Source organism: Stylophora pistillata, chromosome 1, assembly GCF_964205215.1.
Source record: "Stylophora pistillata chromosome 1, jaStyPist1.2, whole genome shotgun sequence".
NCBI classification, from domain to species: domain Eukaryota; kingdom Metazoa; phylum Cnidaria; class Anthozoa; order Scleractinia; family Pocilloporidae; genus Stylophora; species Stylophora pistillata.
The window spans coordinates 43,199,088-43,220,749 of NC_142519.1; the positions used below are offsets into that span (position 1 = coordinate 43,199,088).

General features: G+C 37.4%; 1 long non-coding RNA gene and 1 pseudogene across 6 annotated transcripts; both read right to left on the bottom strand.

The window, feature by feature from the left end:
* Positions 1–1,189: 1,189 nt before the first annotated feature.
* LOC148742669 (WD repeat-containing protein 1-B-like) lies at positions 1,190–21,600 on the bottom strand (annotated as a pseudogene). The gene is made up of 15 exons (XR_016000416.1): positions 21,449–21,600; positions 20,983–21,090; positions 11,010–11,157; positions 10,374–10,554; positions 9,531–9,608; positions 8,805–8,885; positions 7,991–8,082; positions 7,108–7,250; positions 6,021–6,102; positions 5,586–5,739; positions 4,530–4,614; positions 3,943–4,053; positions 3,069–3,242; positions 2,171–2,315; positions 1,190–1,997 (listed from the first exon to the last, which is right to left on the bottom strand). The product of XR_016000416.1 is annotated as a WD repeat-containing protein 1-B-like (transcript).
* Positions 11,928–16,495, bottom strand: LOC148742670 (uncharacterized). 5 transcript variants are annotated; one of them, XR_016000428.1, is made up of 4 exons: positions 16,079–16,495; positions 14,615–14,696; positions 13,914–14,094; positions 11,928–12,887 (listed from the first exon to the last, which is right to left on the bottom strand). It is a non-coding gene; the product is annotated as an uncharacterized LOC148742670 (long non-coding RNA). The 5 variants fall into 5 exon arrangements; XR_016000436.1 differs by having other exon boundaries at positions 14,448–14,696; XR_016000435.1 differs by lacking the exon at positions 16,079–16,495 and adding an exon at positions 15,160–16,056.
* Positions 21,601–21,662: the final 62 nt, after the last annotated feature.

The following is a 21,662-nucleotide window of genomic DNA, read 5'->3' on the forward strand; positions in this document are numbered from 1 at the left end:
TGGTAAATACCAACGAAAGGATTGAAGTACTTTTTCCTTAACAGGTCCGTACACCGCTCTCGTTGCCGCTGTGATTGTTGTTTTTGTGGTCGTTGGCGTCACTTGTGGGTCGATCTATGTCTGGAAGAAGAAGCACTAGTGCTAGTCGCGGTTACCAACTCTTCACTGTTCCTTCTGCGGACAACAGCTCGCGTGGACAAGATTCTTTAAGATTCCTTTTACAGTCTTCACGATACGAATGGTATTTGTAGGATGCATGAACTTGAGAAACTTTGAATGAAGCAACAAAAATTATAATAATAATATAATAACAAACAAATATACAATACATAAGAAGCTTAATTGATACAAATTGAAATCTGAATGATTTTATCGGTATCATGTCAGACAAGATACCTTAAAAGTTTGCCACTGTAAACTGCAATATCAAAGAAATAAATATTCTACTCAGAGTGCTCAATGCCTTTGTGGCCGTCAATCTCATCCCTTCGCCTGCACTCAGGTCATTGACATAACTGCTCCAATTCAAAGGACAGTTATTGGCCCTGAATTAATCGAAGAATGAAACAAGAGACAAAGAAATGACAAAAGGAAGGGGTAAAAAAATTAATATTTGAGTCTTCAATCACACATGTAAACTTCCTGAGAATTTTCCTCAGACCTTTCCCTTATGTAAGCTATCTCCAAATTTAACGATGTATAAGCATTTTTGTTTTTTTTTACCCTTTCGATTATCTATACACCTTTAAGCTTGGGGTATTACGAAACTTTGGGTGTGCTTTAAACTTGGCTTTGAGGAATTGAATTCAACCATGGCTCAAATTTTTATTGGTATCTGTTGCCCCATTCACTCATAAGTAACATTTCTCGTCCGCAGTCCACTCGCGTTCCAAGAACATTCTTAACGCAGATACTCGAGAAAATATAAGAAGGAATAGTTCGTGAGCTGATCAATTTCCGGCGAGACCAACTCGTCTTTTTACTAAAGCCTCGGCAACTTCACGGGCGGGAAGCCTTTGATAATCGTAACTCAAACTGAAAAGTACAGTCGGGAAGCGATCAGTTAGCTGAGGTAGAAACCTCGAACCCACCCAGTGCGTAAAACTTTCGATTATCTTCGATTTTGTTATTTATTAGGTTGCCCTGCTTTGCTTCCAAATGACTCGCAGCAAAATGGCGTACAATAAAATGTTGTCAATACTACTTTTATTAGGCAAATGATTATCAAAACACCGTCCTTAACATGTTTTACAAAAAGTTACAAATCCAAAATCATCTGAACACTGCCGAATAAATCTGCTCGTAACTGAAGCTCCCATCCATACGTTCCAAACTTGGCCTTTGAAATTCAATTCAAAGCGGTTTGATCGGAACATTGCTGATGTTGGGTATATTCGTTTCCCTTATGACTTACAAAAACAGATTCTCGCATCTATTATGAACACTTAGACTACGAGAGCAAATAACTCGCCATCTTTGCTGACACATTTTCATTCTGCACTAGACAAAAAGGTATCAGAGCTAACAAAAGAATTATCCCCTTCCATTCCTTTTCTCAGCACCCGAAGTTTTATTTCATGTCATCTAGTTTTCTGCCGAGCCAAATAAGAAAAGGCATAGCAGATACATGTTAACTTGGTAAAAATTGAAGTCTTCATATTAACATTACACGCTTCTATTTTAATCTCTCAAAAAAAATCAAGTTTTATTTTATCTTCGAAAAAAAGAATTTTCTCTTTATCTAATAATCTGACATAGTTAAGTGCATTGTAAAAAATGTTTGCGCAAAATGGCACTTGTTTGGTGGAGGAAGTGTACACGGTTTACCTAAGTCACACAAAGCTGACAAATTGAAGCGCAGATTAGGGAGGAGTGGGGGGGGGAAATAATCTAGTAAGTTATGTTCCAGAAACGGATGCAGCAGTCAAAACCAACACTGGCAAGCGTGTTATTATCCAGCCACGTGACCCGTGAAATAACACCTTGAGGATGAGCACCTGAAACGGTAACAAAAAAAAAAAAAAAGCATTTACTACGCATGCTCTATAAATTGCCGCATCGCCTTTTTTCATGTGTTATCGTGAGGTGTCGCACATCTTAAAAAGTAACATTCAAAACAGGAACAAAAAAAAAGGACATCAATATGGTTACCGCACAAGTTCATGCTTACGTTTAATTTCAATCTTCGCATTGGGCTTTTCTATGTCGTAAATGTACAAGTTAGTGTCCAGTCCACCACAGGCAAGATGCCGTGAGTCAGGGGACCACGCCAAACATGTTATGCGAGCTTGGGGTCCAGTAAACTCAAACTTCAACTTCAAAACGATAAAACAAAGTAACGATGTATTAAGTCAATAACTGTTTTAAGCTTTTGAGAAAACAACGGCTAAATTTAGTTTGCCTTGTAGGGGGTGGGGATGGGAAAATAGAGGGGGGAAGGAAGGGGGAGTTTGGGACTTTCCTGATTTTATAAAACAATGAGCTGTTTTCGTAACCGATGTCCAAGCCGATTTGAATCCCTTAGATTTGGAAACCCGGGTAAACATTTGCTGACCGATTTGTGTTTAACGAAGATTGTGCCCGTCGTGGTATAAATTTTCGTTCGGCCTTAACTGTAATACTTTGGTTGATGAAATTTTTCTAGAGACAAACAGTGAAACAGGAGTCAAGTCAAGGTCCATTAAACTCGGATCGGGTTTCGCAGATAGGAGTTTTTCAACAAAAACGTCGAAGCAGCGAAATCTATCAACAGAGCTCATTTGCTGCCTTTATTTACATCGACCGCGCATAAATTCTCCAGCTTCATAAGTTCAAATCGAAGTGAAACAGAGAACCATTTTTTAGACGTTTTAGGTCCATATCCGATCACAGTCTCACTAAAAGGTCAACTTTGTGCAACGCTTCCTTTTTGAAGCGGACGTTGATTCGAATTCTTACCGGTAGCAAACCTCAGCAAAATTCTACCGAAAAAAAAAAATACGGTTTTCAATGAGAAAGTCTACCCTAGCCTATAGATCCCCCTAAATAAAGGCTGTCAGCCATATGCATTCCATACACTTGCGTCATACCTCATAACCAGTGGAGTCGTATACAGACACTTTGCGATTATCATCACCCGCAGCTAGGTAAGCACCATCTGGTGAGTACTGCACGTCACTCACTACATTAACAGATGCTGACCGTGAACAGCTCGTCTTGGCGACCAGAGTGTTGTTATCCAAAGTGTAAACATGAATTTCTTTCTGGTGAAACAAGTTGAAGAGATATTAATATCACTTTGACAAAGATTAAATAACCAATTATTATAAAAATAATAATTCATTTAATTTCGTAAAAAGGTTGTGCTCATTCAACGTGGTAAAGTACAACAATAATAAAGTATTATCGTTTGTCTCGTGAATAAGGTCACTTATGATGTGGATCGCTTGCTTTTGCCTTCTGGGTTTTAAGCCATTTGTCATTTCGCAGCGCAGTGTATTAAACCGTGCGCCTTGACCATATATACGGTAAGGCCTGATTATGCTAGGACGGAAAAAGAGATGTTTTCTTTTCTTTCAAAGCCCACTCTATGAAAGCAAAACAAATCAATTCCTGTACAGAGTAAGAGAAAATCGCCCCGTATGTGAATAAATAATGGTAAGATGGCGACATGCTTTGGGTGGTCATAAAGCAAGCTGCAACGTTTACATTCCTAACGATGGTGTATTTGACCTAAACATTTTGTCTATACTCCGTCAATTTTTCTTTCATCTAAAAATTTTGCTTTTTTCCCTATTTTTGTACGACGTTTAATCCTAAGATATCGGGCGAACCTTCGAAAACTATCGATATTGTATGACTTTAGGTCCCCAAAGAACAAGTTTGTAAACTATTGTGTTTGGAACCCGACGGGCGCCGGTTCAGAAAGGTATCGAGGCACGTAACTCCTCGCCTAACCCGTACCGTTTCTCCTCCTACTGCAACCTCTGCCTGCCCTGGGTGGATAGCTACGCAGCGAGCTTCGTAGTCCACAGGATGAGAATGCACAACATTTCCATCTCGTAACACTGCAATCTACGAGAAGAAAACTTGAGAAGGTGAGAGAAAGGACTATGTACTTAATACTTTTGCGAAGGAATGAGCATTGCAGACCTGTTAGCTTGGACCCCTTATAAAACAACCCAACCATCACACGGTTCGTAGACTACGAGCAGTCCCTCCTTCTCGGCGAAGTCCGTTGCGTGAGTAAAAAGTAAATAAATAAAACAAATATTTATGTTAGCGCCTCACTCCCAGAGTTCAATACGGCGCGCTAACATCAGATGTTGCAATGACCAATCAGAACAGACGTAAACGTTGTTAGAAACCATTCCCAACTCATCAATTAAGATGACAGCGCACCGACACTAACGCAATCAAGTCACATCAAGTTTTAGTTTTAAATCTGAATGGTTTTAAAATTGAGATGGACAGTAAGAGCGAGGTAAGGTAATGCAACACAAGTACTGTTCAGTCCCGGACAGGCTCCAATGATTCTATTTCAAACTTACTTCTTTCAGACAAGCCACAACAGTGAGACCATCTTTCCCGCAGTCGAGGCCGTGCGGTTGACTTTGCATTCCAGTACTTTCAGACCTAATGAGAAAAATTCAAATATCACTAAAAAAAATTATTTAAGAGGAAATTGACCGTGGCAAAGATGTCTAACTGCAGTTACAATATAAACAATCTAAGCAAGGGAAAATGTCAAAATGAATCACGAGAATTCCAAATAGAAACATTGAAGCAATGTCCCTGAGTCCCTAGGTGCCACCAAGACACAACCGGTTTTCATTTTACGTCCGGTTGGCTTAAAGGCTTGAGCTAAAAGCTTCATATAAGCCCCATTATCTTATAACCAAGACTTTCTCCCTCCTTTTCCTAAACTAAAAGCCCGCTAGCAAAATAGAGGGAAATATAAGAATGCAATGAAAACACCAGGAAAATACTTATAGCGTAGAATTGTTAATCCAACGGATAAATCGCTATCCAGCGTACTTCACTATCCACCGGATGGAGATTTACCCACTGGATAGCGTTATTTAGTATATACTAAAACAGTGGATAGCGTTGAAGGCGCGCTCTGATTGGCTAGTCAAACTCCGAATATCCTTTGCTATTTACCTCCGAGCAACTCGGGAAAAAATGGCGTCCCGGTTTGCATCCGCGACAAGCGAAGAAATCACTCAAAGCAATTTTTGGTGGTGCATATTATCTCACTGTTTTAGTATATACTAAAACAACTATTCATCTCAGTGTCGGTGGTTAGAGGTGGATATTTACCTCGCCGCTTCGCGACTTGGTAAATATCCACCACTAACCACCTCCACTTCGGTGAATAGTTGTTAACTACACATTGGACAACCGAGGCCTGGACGAGCGAGGCCTGGACGACAGGTCAAATGAAAAAACATCGACTCGCATTTTGGCTCTCGCTAAGGCCCACTCCCCCTTCTCTCTCTCTAATAATCTTCTGTTTAGAAGCCGTGGGAATTTTAAAAACTCAGAGGCTTATCAGAGCGTGAACAGTGGGCTTACATTGTAGGATGACGTGTTACTACACTAACCCATATTCCAGAGTCTTTACGGACGTGAATCTGACAGTGTCGTCCATACTGCAAGTGGCTATCTTATCTCCACAGAACACCATGTCTGAAATCTGATTTGTGTGACCTTTGCCTTTGAATGTCTCAGCATTTCCAGATTTCACATCCCACTGACCTGAAGCGTGTTAAGTTCTGCCAATAGAGCTACACCGTAACTTTTAATGAAATAAATGTTATTTGACCTACGGATGAGAATCGTGTGTAAGAGCAAGAAAGCATTCATTAAGGAGAAGGGTAACAAGTTCCACAAAACAGATTTTGTCCACAGCTACATGTGCTCCTTAGTATCCTTGTATCTTGCTACACGGAAGCTCATATATGTAAGTGAAGCTTGGAGAATTCCACGCATTTCAAATGTTTTTGTGAATGCATGGGACACTGCACTTAAAAGGATACAAATTCGTGAATCGAAACTTCCGGTGTAGAGAGTAGAACCATCTTCAGAGGACGCAAAGGACAAAATGTTCTTGTTGTGTCCCTAAATGGAAAAACAAAAAACCACGAAGTATCAAGACAAAAGTCAAAACATCAAAATGTAAATGATAACTCTGCATTTGACAACTACCGTCTCACACAATTCAACCCATGATCTGATTTGAAATCCTCCCCTCTAGCTGCAACACAATTCCTTGTATATCAGGTACAAGAATTTAGCGTCAGAACAAGAGAACAACTTCTACCGGAAACATAAACAATAGCCTCTATTCGGCGCGAAAATATCTTTTCCAAGATGCGAACAGTCTTCCGAGGGCGAAGCCTGAGGGAAACTGTGAGCTTCGAGGAACAGATAATGTCCAAGGACAAATATATTAGCATGTTTTGGGCCAAGTAGGGGCTACAGCCTATTGTTATTATATCTTCAAATGCGCGCGAAAAAGTGCACGAAAACACAACAAAAATGTTTACGAACTTCTCATTGTTTGCTGCGTCGGATGTTTTCCTTTGAATGTTCTCAGGTGCGACTTTGTGAACAAACAAAATTAATATTTCCCTTCTTTTGTAACAACCACAAAACGCTCTTCTATTTTGAAGTAAATTTCAAACGGAGACCTATCGTTGTGGACGTAAGGTTCGAAAACTGGGGATTATATCACTTATTAAGTAATACCCCAGTTTTAGCTGCTTTTCACCCTTTAGCTCCCAGAAATTCTTCACTCGTAACTTCTCATTGTAATTCCAACAGACTGCCTTACAAGCAGTTCATGAGAAGAGAAACGCTTATTAGCTAGAAGATGCAATCTTGATTTTCACACGGAATTCTCCTGTCTAACTCACAGGGAGATGTATAGCAGTAGGCCACGAGAATGACTTATTGGACGTTGGGAGTGAAAAGGCTAAACCATTGCTACACTAATGTGTAACTTTTTTTTGAACAAAGCAGAACATAAGTGCATGTAAAGTGATGGTCGTATGAGTGGTAGCGTATGTACACTGTAAGTGAGTCTACTCTCTACGGTTCATATTGTACTTGTTAACCCCAGACCTTAATAATCCTGCTTGGAGAATTAAGGAATGTTCTTATCCAAATAGCTGATATTTCCGGAGAGAGCAACAGTAAGAAGGTATTCTCCCTGCCACAAGCAGCCAAGTTGTTGATGTTCAAGATCTGTGCCAAATGTAAACTCCCTAACAGAAAAAACCACGAACAAAAATGGTGATTCCAATCTAGACCATTATTTTTTTTCTTGAATAAGAGGGCCACATTAAAGATTTGTAGTTGATAATGCGACAAGTCTAAAGCCAAAAAACAGAATTTGTTTCAGTTCTACTGTAATTTAGTTTCCAAGGCCAGTTTGTTCAAAGCTGGGTTAAGACAACCCAGGATTTCCGTAAAACTATTTTGATCTCAGATCTGTAAGCTTGAAAAGAAAATCCACAGTAATTTTTTTTTCTCTCTAAAATGTTGTGATTGGATGCTTTAAAGATAAGAGAGAAAGTTATCCTACGGAGGCTTTTAAAGAAAGGAATTAAAAAAACCTGGATTACAATTTAACCTTGGGTTAGCACTTATTGGCCATCAAACAACTGGGCCCATAGTACTCCTCCCTCTGACAAGGGAATTCCAGCCAAGTTACATTGTATCTGAAAACCAATATTCACCAAATCAAAATATGGCGTCCAATTTGAATTACCATTGTTTTTGACTTACTAGCCTCGTCTTCATGTGGAAAACACAAAAGGATTATCACATGTGCGAGACGCTAGTAAGTCCAGAACAATGGCAATTCAAATTGGACGCCATATTTCGATTCGGTGTATTGCACTCATCACTCAGTGCTTCGTACAATATCGATTTTCGCATACAAGTTGATGTGAAATTCCCTTGTCAGGTAATGAATTTTCCAATAGAATTTCTGTATACTTACGTGGAAGCACTGTTAGCGGCTATGTCCCATATTTTGGCAGTCTTGTCTGCTGAGGCACTGAGAACAAATTTACTGTCTGGACTCCATGATATCTATGAGAGTCGTGAAAATCTTTTAAGTACGCTATATGTGCACCGCCATTTTACAATCTATAATAGACTATAAAGATTACATTAATGAAGAGTTCTTCACAAAACAATCCAAAATAGGTATTAATGAAATGGATGTAGTGGATAAGCCATTCGAGTCAAAAATAATTTTTTTTTTTTGATCCATAAGAGAATAATATATTTCCTTGAGTAAATGTCTGGGGGCTTATTTTAAATTTCAGCTAATAGGGTGGAGGCTTATTGGAAGGGGGGGAGGGGAGGGAGGGGGCACTTATTAAGTTTGCATAGTGATGGAACAAAAATTGAAAGAACAGATAACACATATAAAAGAACTCTGGAGGCAGATGGAGATAAAAAATGTCTGGAAGGGAAAAGAAACTAAATTCTGTTGTACTGATTCCCCTCTAGTGGAAATTTAAAAAGTTATAAGTAAAGTGGCAACAGGAACAGCATGCCTACTGAGTGATGGAGAAGGTGGAGGGAGGGGGGGGGGCAGGGAGGGTAGCAGCAATTTGAAATTATGGCCAAGGAGAGGGCACTTATTCAGGGGAGGGCCATTATTAGAACACGAGTGCTTACTTCAGGAAATACTGTATGCATCCAACGATACCTCCAGTCAACTTCAAGCAATTACACTGTCAGGGAAAACTCTTATAATTGAAGCTTAACTAGGAAAAGTCTTACACTCTCAGTAAAATACTTACCCCATACACACCCCCTTTGTGAGCTTTACCTCCACCCAAGGCACAGATTTCCTCTCCGGTCTTACCATTGTAGAGGAAAATCTAAAAAAAAATAAAAAACAATAACAGCGTATCAATTTTGATCAGAATAAAATGTTCAGCATAAACATAGACCAGATTAATTTTTGTTTACAGATTTATTGCTGCCAAAATTGCCCAAGTCTGTTCATTCTTTCCTACTCCAAACAAGTTTCAAAACAGTTTCATTTTAATTTTCTTTTGCTTTAGATTATGACAAAGAGTTTTAAGACTAGGGGAAATAAATATAAAAAAAAATTAATATGGAGAAGATAGATATTGGAGAGATTCCAGATTCTCTTAACGTCTTTCTTGTAAGATACATTACAACCACATGCTCTACATGTAGTTGCACAAGCTAAACAGAACTAATACATATTAGAAATTTGCTTATCATCTTTATTCTGCTGTTTACATCATTCTGTGATTTTCAAGTACTCCATTAAACACATTCATCCTTCATGGGTGCATATCACTATATATAATAACACAATCACCATGCACTAATAGCTCAGTTGGCTCAGGAGCACTTTGCTTTTTTCACATAACTAAGTCATGAGTTACAATTCCATTTCAACAGTTTTTTTTACACTTGTTATGCAGCATGTTTACATGGTCACATGTCTGTATTGAACATTTTCCTATTTCAGAAGCACAAAACAGTCATACCATGCCATCAGCACCCCCAGACACAAAATGTTCCCCATTTGGAGAGTACTTCACACAGTTCACAAAGTTGCTGTGGCTCTGTTTAAATGAGAAAAGGGAAGGAATCAATACGCTTTCCACTGTCCAAGGGAGTGTCATAAAACAAACCTGTTTGAAGTAATGCACCATACCGGAAAAAGCTGTTCCTCAACTGCTGTAAAAATGTTTGGAAAAATGTTTTCTTTTTTTTCAAAAAGAAAAGTTTCCCAAAATTGTGAAACCTAGCTACAAACTAAGGTTGATAAGTCTCTGGGATCAAAATAGGCAGTCATTAACAGGGAGGTTAGGTGCCATTAGTTAACATAATATGATTTAACTTGATGACTTACAGAGCTACTAGTAGCCAAAATAATTAGTGCTTTCAATTGAAAAATGTATGTTTGAAGAAACTGTGCTTCTGTGATCCCCCTAAATCCATGTACACTCAAAGTTAAAAAGGTAACTGCTGTAATAAGTCTAACAGAAAAATTCCATGGGTCAATCTGGCTCCTCTTGTTAGGGCTACGAATGTATTTCAAAAACAGAATGTTGAAAACTAACACTAGTCCATTAAATGCTCATGTCTTTTCCACTGTTATCAATTAAATTTTGGGTTGAGAATAAATACAAATTATTCACAAATTGGAGATTAAAAAGAAATCCATATTAGTCTGCCATTAATTTTTAGATGTCAAGGATCTTTACAATATCATTCAAATTTTTTACACACCTTCCAAACTATGTATTTCAAGCAATCAACTTATTGCTCATCAGATATAGATAGAATTTGGTAAACATATAAATTATATTGTCAGTGTTACCAACCTTGTTTGCATGATGATATTTAAAGGGTGGCCCCTCATAAAAGCCAACATCACTGTCTTCACTCGCAGTACAGATGGAGAATGGACGAGTGTGTTTATAATCCACCGCATTAATATCCTTGGAGTGTCCTGTGATTTAACCAACTGAAGACCCACTATCCCATAGGAACATATTACCAAATCTAAAAGCAAAATAATATTCCAGTAAAATTAATTACACATTGTTCAAGGCTCGACACTAACCTTTCAGCTTAATAGCCAAGTGAGTAGTGACATCTTAGATGTTATGACAGTTTCAGTTTGTTTACTAGCTAAACTGGCCAGTGGAAATTGAAAAACCACTGGCCAAAACTGAATTTCTACTACTGACTGTACTAGTCTGTGGCTGGTGGGCTACCATTAGTGTCCAGCCCTGATTGTTATTGTTGTTTGGGCCATTTATAAGCACAAAACTGACATATCAGTTAATAAGGAATTTATCTGTCATTGGGATAAGGCCAATTGTCTTTCATGATACAAAGCTAAAAGTAAAGATAAATAACAATGTGAATAACTTAGAGACCAACAGACCGACAGATAAACAGAAAGAGAATTATTTGGACAGGGTTTTCATAAAGAAATGAAGATGACAGCTTACTTTTCCCTGCCTGTTCCAACAACAACAATCCTCTTACTGTCCTCAGACCAAGCAATATCTTTAATGGCGCCGCTTAAAGGTTGGTATTCATATTTCAATATGTGCTCCGCCTGAGTGGTGTCCCAGATTCTAAGCTTTCCAGAAATATCTAAAAAATAATTAATATATTATGATTTTTGAAGGGACAAGGTCATGATGCTAGTTAATATACTCTTGTACACTGTAACTGAACAGATAATTATGTGCCACATTTCTGTCGTTTGCCACTGAATTTGGCCAGAAGGAGAAAGTGTGTGGCTACAAAATAAAACAGACTGTGATATATGCTTTAATGTATGGAACAATATTATGTTTAATCAAAACCATACTATAGCCGAGTACCCAGGTGGAAATCTTATTAAAATCTTAGTAAGATTCTTAATAAGATTCTTACTAAGATCTTATCTTACCTCTTAATTAAGATTCTTACAAGATCTTACAAGATTCTTACAAGATTCTTACAAGATCTTACAAGATCTTAGGAAAATGCTCCAAGATCTTACCAAGATCTTACCAGATCTTACCAAGATCTTACCAAGATCTTACCAAGATCTTACCAAGATCTTATCAAGATCTTACAAAGATCTTACCAAGATCTTACAAGATCTTACAAAGATCTTACAAGATCTTACCAAGATCCTACAAGATCTTACAAAGATCTTACCAAGATCTTCCAAAGATCTTACCAAGATCTTACTAAGATTCTTGTAAGATCTTCGAGGATCTTACGAAGATTCTTGTAAGATCTTACAAGACCTTACCAAGATTCTCACAAGATCTTGATAATATGAGATCTTACCAAGATCTTACTCAGATCTCATCAAAATATTTCTCATTTCTGCTAAAAAACAATGTTACCAAAATAGAAAGAGCAGAAAAAAACTTTAGAACAATATTTTATTAAAACAGAAATCCTATTTTCATTACAAAGCAATGAACTATTTATACAAGTTTGAAACTCAGAAAACAAGGACACTACAAAATTGTTCCAAGTAAAATTAAAGGGCGATGCACCTCTTTGCAACATAATATTGGTATTCCAAATTTTCATTAATGGAAAAAAAATTACCACTTATTTTACTAAAAAGTATGAAAGTAAGATTAAATATTATTTGAAAGAGACTACTTCAAATGCATAATTAAAAAAAGCTGCAACCAATTATCGTTAGGCTCCAAAAAATCTAATGTACCACTCTATACCTAAAGGGAACCTCCACTAAAACAGGACAATAACTTTAAATGACAGAACATATTGTTCGCAATCAGAACTGTTCAAACTTTTTTGTAATGAAAGAATTGGGACCCAAAATAAACGAATTTCAAAAACGCTTGTTTTGGTTTTTAAATTTCGCGGATGCTGCCATCTTGAATAACTGTGATGGGCAACAGTTGCTCTCTTCTTTCAAACAAAAGCCCTTTTTGTAAAACAATAACTGCAACAATGGCACGTCACAATCATTCAAGACAGTGGCACCTGGGAAATTTGAAAGTGAAAATAAGTTGTTCTAAATTCTAAACAACTAGTTTAATGAAAATTGATTGCAATTATTATTTTGTACAATTTTAAATTGTTCATTTGAGTCAAGGTGGAGTTTCCCTTTAACAATACATTTTTAGAATTAGAAGTTTGGAAACTCAAAAGTGATGTGAATGTTGGACTCACATCACCTAAAAATCTAAGAATAATACTTATTATTGTTGTGACTTTTTAGGTTTCAGTGACATTCTCATCACTTTTAAGTTTCCTTTTGGAATCTAAACACTTTTGGTTTAAAGACTGCCGTATCTGGCCCCACTTCTTCTAGAATGGAACATCTCCAAACTTTTCTGTTATGGCTCCTGCATGAACAAAGATGCAAAAAAATTTCATTCTTTTATAAAATGAGAACATTTAGGAGGTTAATGTTCAAGAGGATGCTCAATGTAATATGACCTTTATAATAATGGCAGGGTTCGTACAGGTCATGGAGTTTCAAAATTTTATTTTCCAGGCCTGGAAAGTTATGCAATTTAGGTGTGGGTCATGGAAAGTCATGGAAAATCAATATGCTATCTATGAGTGAAAGGCAATAAGACCCAAAGTTGAAAAGTTAACTGACGAGTCCAAAAATCAAATTTAATTTCATTAGAAATAAACAGAAGCACGCATTGTGAGAATGTTTACAAACATTCTTTTCCACTGCATTCTAGTCTTGGAATCTTTCAAAAGGTCATGGAAAAAGTTATAAAAAATCATGGAATTTTAACAGGTCAAAAGTGTACGAACCCTGAATGGTAACAGTAACATTGGAACCTATTAACTGTGATGAAAAAGATATCAATGTTACAGACAAGTATAAAAATTAACTATGTTCCTTTCTAAGTTAGGCTTTTCTATGTTAGCTATTATACATTCACATTTCAATTCTACATTTAACTAGTCTTTAACTATTAACAATTATTCCACGAGTGCGCATTGGATATGAGATGATAGATAGCCAACTCGGCGCTACGCGCCTCATTGGCTATAATCATCTCATATCCAACAAGCACGAGTGGAATAATTGTTTTATCAAAAAAAAAATGCCCTCAAGATATTAGACAAATCTTCTTGACTTTATTTTGTAAGAAGAAACCGGATGTTACAATGTACTGATATTAGTTTATGGTATATTGGCTCACCTACCATAATGGCTAAGCCAATAAAAAGTCTTGAATTGCATTATCCAATGATCCAGTTTTAATAATAGTTATTATCTTTTTAAATAATGTGAAATTCTGTAAAAGGAACTCCTCTTCAATGATCCTAAACACAAGCTAAGAGAATAATTATGTTTTCTTAGGTGATTACACAATGTTGTGAAACTAAAAAGAAATTAATTATACTTCTTCAAAGACTTGTCCTGTGGGGGTCCAGCACTTCCTTTTCCGTTGCTTTTTCTCTTGCTGGCTCAAGAATTCCAGCAGCCACTTCTTCTGTTGTAAAAAGCTGCGAAAACACCTTAAACGCATATTTCTTCAGGTCCCCACCAGAGGGAATGGCAAGAAGTTTAACCTCATTGTGCATCTAAAAGAAAAAAAAATCATATGTGTCATTAGTGACTATCTCATTTCCAAGAAGTTTCAATAGGGACCTTAAGATCTACAATGGTGATGGTGAAGAAAATGCCTCCAAACAGTAGTATGATTGGTTAAAAGTTGAAAATAACCTTGCTGTATGTGCTGCTCATATATTTTTGGTACTGTGCATAAAAATGACATGAAATACCAAATTTGAGGTTTTAAGGGCAACGCTCCCATAAAAATGCCTATCTTTCATTATCTATTCTTACTGTGAAACTGCTGGCACTAATTCATTTTTAAGATACTTCGTCCACATTAGACAACATGAATAAGATGGAATAACCACGAAAGACTTACAATAGTGCAAAGTTATATTTTGAGGTGATATTTTCGTTGATGTTGATCTTAAGGTCTCTAATAATTGTAGATGTAAAGCTGAACTCAGGTGACTGCCTCTCAGGCTATTGCTAAAATTGAGCCCTCATGCCATTATCAAAACAACCATTGCAGTGCATGACATCTACCAAGGATGCTATGGGGGAGCTTCCAACTCCAGGTCTCACCAACATCACTCACATTACTAGCACCTTGAATTTCATACTTGGGCTAAAAAAAAATCAATAACAGAATTCTAGTTTGAATAAAAGAGAAAACAAATAAACAATAGAAATGGAGACTTATGACGATTTCCTTGACTTGTCTGTTGGTACATTAAAAGATTATCTTAACGTCAGAGGTCTTCAAACTACTGGTAAAAAAGTGGAACTTGTGGCGAGGGCTCATTATGTACATCCTCTGGTTCAACAACCTCTAACTCAGTCTCTTTTTCTTCGGGAACCTCTGGCAGAGGCTCAATGCCAAAATCCATTTCAACATTGTCCCCTAAAGAATCATTAGATGCGGAGGTGCTTGCCTCTTTATCCAATAATCTTCTTTTTTGAGGAGTCTTGTTGAACTTGTTTTTCAGTACAGACAAAAATAGTGTAGGGTTGGGATATTCTCTAGGAGGCTGTCCATCTACAAAGTGGTTCGCACAGACAAAAGTCCCATTTCCAGGTGAAAATCATACCGCTTAATCCTGGGGCTATAGCATCCTTCCATTTCTGGTGCTTATTCTTGGCTGTGGTAAATTTAAAGAAACGGATCGAACAACATTTTGTCGGATATCTATCGTCGTTTAATAATAATAATAATAATAATAATAATCATCTTTAGACAGGGTGCGTTCTCACAAAAAGTGGTTTTCAGAACGGCCCTGTATGAAATAAATTAATAAAGGAAAAATAAATACAAATTACAGACGTTGAGGAAATATATAAGTTAAAGGGATAGAATTGCTACATCACAATAATTAAGATTATGAAAAGAAGCGAAAAATTGGTAATTTACAAAATATTACGATAAAGACTGCACTTTCATTTTAAACAATAAAATTGATTTAGATTCCTGAATATCTGGGTTAAGATTGTTAAAATCATTTGATGCCTGATATGTTAGTTTTTGTTTTCCCCAGTTTGTTTTGGGAGCTGGAAGATGCAGTTTGTTACACTGGCGGGTATTATAAGGCAGTGTTATGCTTAAAATTAAAATCAAAGTCAATAATGTTATTCAAGCATCTAAAAATAAAAAAACGCATCAGTGCATCTGTCGTCTTTGATCTAAATGCCTCCATTTTAAGGACTCAAGAGCATCGGTGGTGGAAGAATACTTGGCCTTGTCAAGAATGATTTTAGCTGCCTTGTTTTGTTGGGTTTGGAGATCGTTCATTAATGTAACATTGTTTTTGTCACCCCAAATAATGTCACCGTAGTCAAAAATAGGAAGAATTAGAGAATGGTAAAGTGTCAACCGAGCGTGTAATGGTAAAAGATGCTTGATTCTTCTGACAAGTCCCAGTCGCTGATTTGTTTTGCTTATGATATTTTTAACGTGATCACCCCAGGATAGATCTTCGTTCAGTGTTACACCCAAGTATTTGAGAGAGCTACCTTCTTCCAGCGGACTGTCGTTGATATGGATAGCGACAGTGTGTAACGACTTCAGACGGCGTTTACTCCCAAATAAAAGAAATCTAGATTTAGAACAGTTAAGAGTAAGGAGATTAGACTGTAGCCAAAGCGAAGCAGATTCGAGGTCCTTGTTTAGAAAGGTCTCCACGTCCTGAGTTGATTTGGCAGAATAATAGATTAAAGTGTCATCAGCGTAGAGAATGATCTTACAATACTTGAGACATTGAGGTAGATCATTAACGTATATGATGAACAGGAGTGGTCCAAGTATGCTTCCTTGGGGCACCCGACTGTGACTGGCCTCGGAGACGAGAGACAGTTTCCAATTGTGGTGACCTGCTCACGATCAGTTAGATAGGACTTAAACCAATCCATTGAATTTTGATTTAGACCTAGGAGGTGCAGTTTCTTTTAAATTAGTAAAATCTGGTGATCGATCGTATCAAATGCCTTGCTAAGATCAAGGAACGCAGCGCCTGTAATAAAGCCATTGTCCATGTTATCCAGGATATTCTCAGTCAGATGAGCAAGGGCCACCTCAGTTGAGAGATTTGGGCAAAACCCAAACTGTTCAGGGGCCAAAAGGTTGTTTTCCTTGAGGAAGGTAAACAGTTGACGGTGAACAGCTTTCTCGAGGATCTTGCTTAGAACGGGTAAGATTGTAATAGGTCTGAAATTATCTGCGCTGGTTCGGTCACCAGATTTAAAAATTGGAACCACCTTTCCCTTTTTCCATATAGCCGGGAAAACAGCAGAAGAAAGCGATTTATTCAACAAAAAGGTAAGGCACGGTGTGATGACATCAGCAGAATCTTTAAGAAGGCGGGCGCTGATCTTATCGAGTCCAATTGCCTTTTTAATTCTTAGAGAGCTTAGGTATTTCCGCACGAAACTTTGTTGTATGTCAGAGAAGTTGAAAACTGAAGGTGATGAGGTAACCCAGGAAGGGTACTGACAGGTGGTGCATCGATCTCCTATAACGTTGGCTAGAAGTGTCCCGATAGATGTAAAATAATCGTTAAGGACATTAATTTTGCAAATGAAGAAGGATTGTTACGCAAAACCTCGTCAGAAGAGATACACGTAGGACCGCTCCCAGATTTATTTTCGCGGTTTGTAATTTCATTTAGGGTTTTCCAGAGACCAGCACTATTGTCTTTGTTATTGTTGATACATTCTTGGAAATAATTAGACTTGGCTTGTTTCACTTCTTCATTTGTTTTGTTCCTGACTTTGCGATATGTAGACCAAACAGCAGCAGAATTTGATTTCAGTGCTTTCTTATGGAATCGATCTCGATCTTGCATTAGTTTAGAGAGCTCGGGTGTCATCCACGGGGTCTTTAGGCCTTTAACTCTTTGAATTTTTATGGGAGCATGTTGGTCAGCTATGCTGGAGTAGATTGTACACCATGTATTTACAGCAGTATTGACATCATTTGCGTTGTAAACGGGAGACCAGTCTGTTGATCTAAGATCTTGAAGGAAGCGTTCTTTATCATAGTGTTTAAATGAACGATATTCAATAACACGCAGAGGAGCCTTGGGAACACCTGCTTTTAAGGTGCAAAACACCAGGGAATGATCACTCAGAGCCAAGTGAATCACACCATTGTTAACAACGCGATGGCTGTTATTCACAAAGATGAGATCAATCAATGATGAGTTGTTGGCGGTTACTCTTGTGGGAGAATGAATAAGTTGGTCCAGGTTATGCAAATTTGCTAAGGTCTCCAACTTTGATTTCAAGCATGAATTTGACTCTTGTTTGCCAGAGTAATCAACATTAAAATCCCCTAGAAGAACAAGTTCAGCTTCATTTGGGAGCTTTGATAATGTAGCTTTCAAGTCGTCAATAAAATTGGGCAGTGATGTATCAGGGGCTCTATAAATAGAGCATACGAAGAGTTTCTTGGTGTTCAGTCGGGTGATTTCAATCCAGCAGTTTTCGAGTGAAGTTTCGTTCAGATCAGGACGAGGATGAAAGGGAATGCCATCCCGCACATATACTGCAGTGCCACCACCTTGCTTATCTGTGCGATCTTGTCGAAAAACAGAATACCCTGGAATATGTAGCTCTTGATCTGGTATCGAGGCATTAAGCCATGTTTCTGAAATCGTAAAGATGTCAAGTGGTCGATTCTTTAACAAGATACGGATATCATCCAACTTTGGAAGTAGGCTTCTGACATTTAAGTGGCTAATTTTCAGGCCGCGAGCTTTGGGTCGTGGTCAAGTGGTCAGCGTGTCGGACTTGTGATCCGCCGCGCCCGGGTTCAAGTCCCGCCCGGGCCACTACCTGGATTTGTTTCACGGTAGCCCCGAGTTTCAAATCCTCGGCCATGCTTGTAATATAGTCAACTGGTTTGCCTTCGGCCAGTTGGGATTGTTAATAATGTTATTTTCAATTTGAATTATTTGTTTCAGTTGTTTGGTGGGAAACCTGTAAACTAGCTTCTAGCTAAGTGTTTCTCCAGGTTAAAAACTGTTTATTGCTTATTTATTTATTTTTTTTTGGGTAGTTCTTGAGTAATGTTGGAAGGACCAGGGTTGGTGGATATATCATTTGATAACATGATAAGAAGCATCGAAATTGAAGCATGGGAGAACAGTCGCAATCCAGCACAGAGTTGTGATGAAGAGGAGTTGGGAAACGAAGAAATGTTAGGTTTACGATGGCAGGAAACCATTGTGGACGCCGTAATATCTGTTGAAACAAGCAGTAGCGATGGAGATGCCATTAAATAATGGTTTTTTAAACGAAACTTGAAATTGATAGGTGAATAAAGAGAAATAGACAAAAGTTGTTGGACGACAGAAAGCCACGTCCCACCGCCATCTTGGAAATAAGCAACTTGAACTTGGAAATAAGCAACTTGTTTAACAACCACCAACGCAACAGCGAGCTGTTTTTGGCTTGGCAGTCGACATAAAGAGAAATAGACAAAAGTTGTTGGACGACAGAAAGCCACGTCCGACCGCCATCTTGGAAATAAGCAACTTGTTTAACAACCACCAACGCAACAGCGAGCTGTTTTTGGCTTGGCAGTCGACATAAACACGCCTGAGATTAAAAAAAGTATAAGTAACACTTGCATAATCAAAAAAATGGAATATGACGAGCAAAAATGTAGAAAACATGCTTGAACATTTTCTCTTTGATGTTTGACACTCTTTCACGTGGTTGATTTGCATATTTTACCTCCATAAAAAGTGAAAAAATCGCAAGAAAGATCGATCTCAGGCGGCTGAAATTTCGTACATACTTCGGCTATATACTTACCTAAAATTTCTGAAAATTTGAAGACCAGAGATTCATCTGACAGGAAGAAAATTAAGGAAATGTAGCTTGCACCCAAGTCACGGGTCGAAATTTTACAGTTAATGTATGGGGCTTGGTAGCCGCGCCTCCCAATGTTTTGCCTGCCCAATAAAATGGTGGCATATACCGTGATATGTTGAACTGTACGTTTTCAAAGCAATCGTTGTCGATTTGGGTTGACGGTTTTAAAATTGAAGTTCAAATGCACTAGATCTGTATGACATAGCTATTTTAATCAGGAGGTTTTCTTTCTTTACGTACTCCGGTTTTCCCCTCACATAAAAAAAAACAATATTTCAGTTGATTTGCTCTGCTTTAAGTTGATTTATAGTCTCCCAAATTAGTAGAGCACTCATGCTCAAATAAATAGCTTTGAGACTCAAATAAAGTGATTGTTGTTATTAGTATTACTGTTTACCTAGTACATGAAATATCATTAAAAGCTAACTGTTTTTAAAAGATCTTGTAAGATTGTCTTAACATTGTTTTTAATAGATGTTAGAGTGTTGATACCTTAATTAATAATTTTCTGAGATCTTGTAATTTTTTTTATCAATAGAATGCTGCAAGCGGACTTTTGATGACAAGATCTTGTAAGATTTCTTTAAGATCTTACAAGATTTTATCAAGATCTTTTAAGATCTTAAAATGCTACACACTGACTAAATTTGACAAGATCTTGTAAGATTTATTTTAAGATCTTACAAGATTTTTATTAAGACCTTTTAAGATCTTAGCAAGTTGGATACTGATTTTTTTTCTGATAAGATCTTGTAAGATTCTCTTAAGATCTTACAAGATATTTTTTAAGATCTTATAATGTTGAATATTGATTTCTTTAGATAAGATCTTGTAAGATCCTCTTAAGATCTTACAAGATCTTTACCAAGATTTTTTAAGATCTTAAGAGTTAAACAAGATCTTATTAAGATCTTAATCTTAATAAGAATCTTACAAGATTCTTGTAAGATCTTACAAGATCTTAATAAGATTTCCACCTGGGTCATGGAATTCATTTAGGTGACTTTCCAGGGAAATTAATGGGTCATGAAAGTAGGCTTTTAAAGAAATTAATGGGCCATGGAATTTATTTAGGTGACTTTCAGGGGAAATAAATGGGTTGTGAAAGTAGACTTTAAAGAAATTCATGGGTCATGAAGTAAGCTTTAAAAGAAATTCATGGGTCATGAAATTCATTCTGGTGAATTTTAAGGGACTTTCATGGGTCATGAAAGTAGGCTTAAAAGAAAATTCATGGGTCATGAAAAAAATTCTCCCCATTCATGGAAAATTCAGGGCTTAAAATAACCCCATGAATTTTCATTTTGCAGTATTCATGGGCCATGAAATGATCTTAATGGGTTTTTCACCAGAAATTCATGGAATTGTCATAAAACTACTAACAGTTCATAGTGATATCTGTGAGTATAGAGATTCCTCGTTATTTCTTCTGTGATTTTTTCCACATGATCACCCCGTAAAAATCTCTTAATACCACTTAAAGTTTGAATTTTGATCAAAATTAACCTCACTAATATCTTGCAATAGTCCTTAAAACATACCTGTTCGCATGTCAGGCCATACTGCTGAAACATAGCTTCATAGAGTGATAACAATCCTCCCTGTCCCACAGCGGCACATGCTCTTGGTTCGTAGAGAAGGCCTTGTCACTGCAAGAACACAGTATTGCTAATATTGAGTACAGTAATCTTAAGTAGGTACTTGTAGGTAATAATGAGGCTCATGATAAAAAAAAAACACTGTTCTCAGAGCTCAAAATTGCGACCAATACAGTCGCATTTGTGACTTAATTTTTATGTTTGCGACTAAAAAATTATTCCCGAGGAGTCGCAAAATTGCGAGTAGAATAAAAAAGCCAGCAGTCGCTACTTTGCCACTATTTTTGCCGAAATAAATACAGAAATGAAAAAATATATTATCGTGTGCCTTGATTATCATAGACATTTGAAGATATAAGGTAAAATTGTACCTAATTTATCCGAAATGTTGTGCACGCGACGCCATTACCTTGATCGGCCGCCATTGCAGGGATCTCTTATTCACACCTCGTGGTCGGGAAGAACGGCCGCCATCTTGGATGTCACAGTGTTATGCGCAGAAAAGCTTGCCCGGTGCAAAACCCAGGGAATCACCCTAATAAAATCCGAAACCTGGATTTCAAACTACCAGATTTTGCAATGAAAAGCAAAGATTTCTCTGAACGCACTTTCTTATTTCTGAT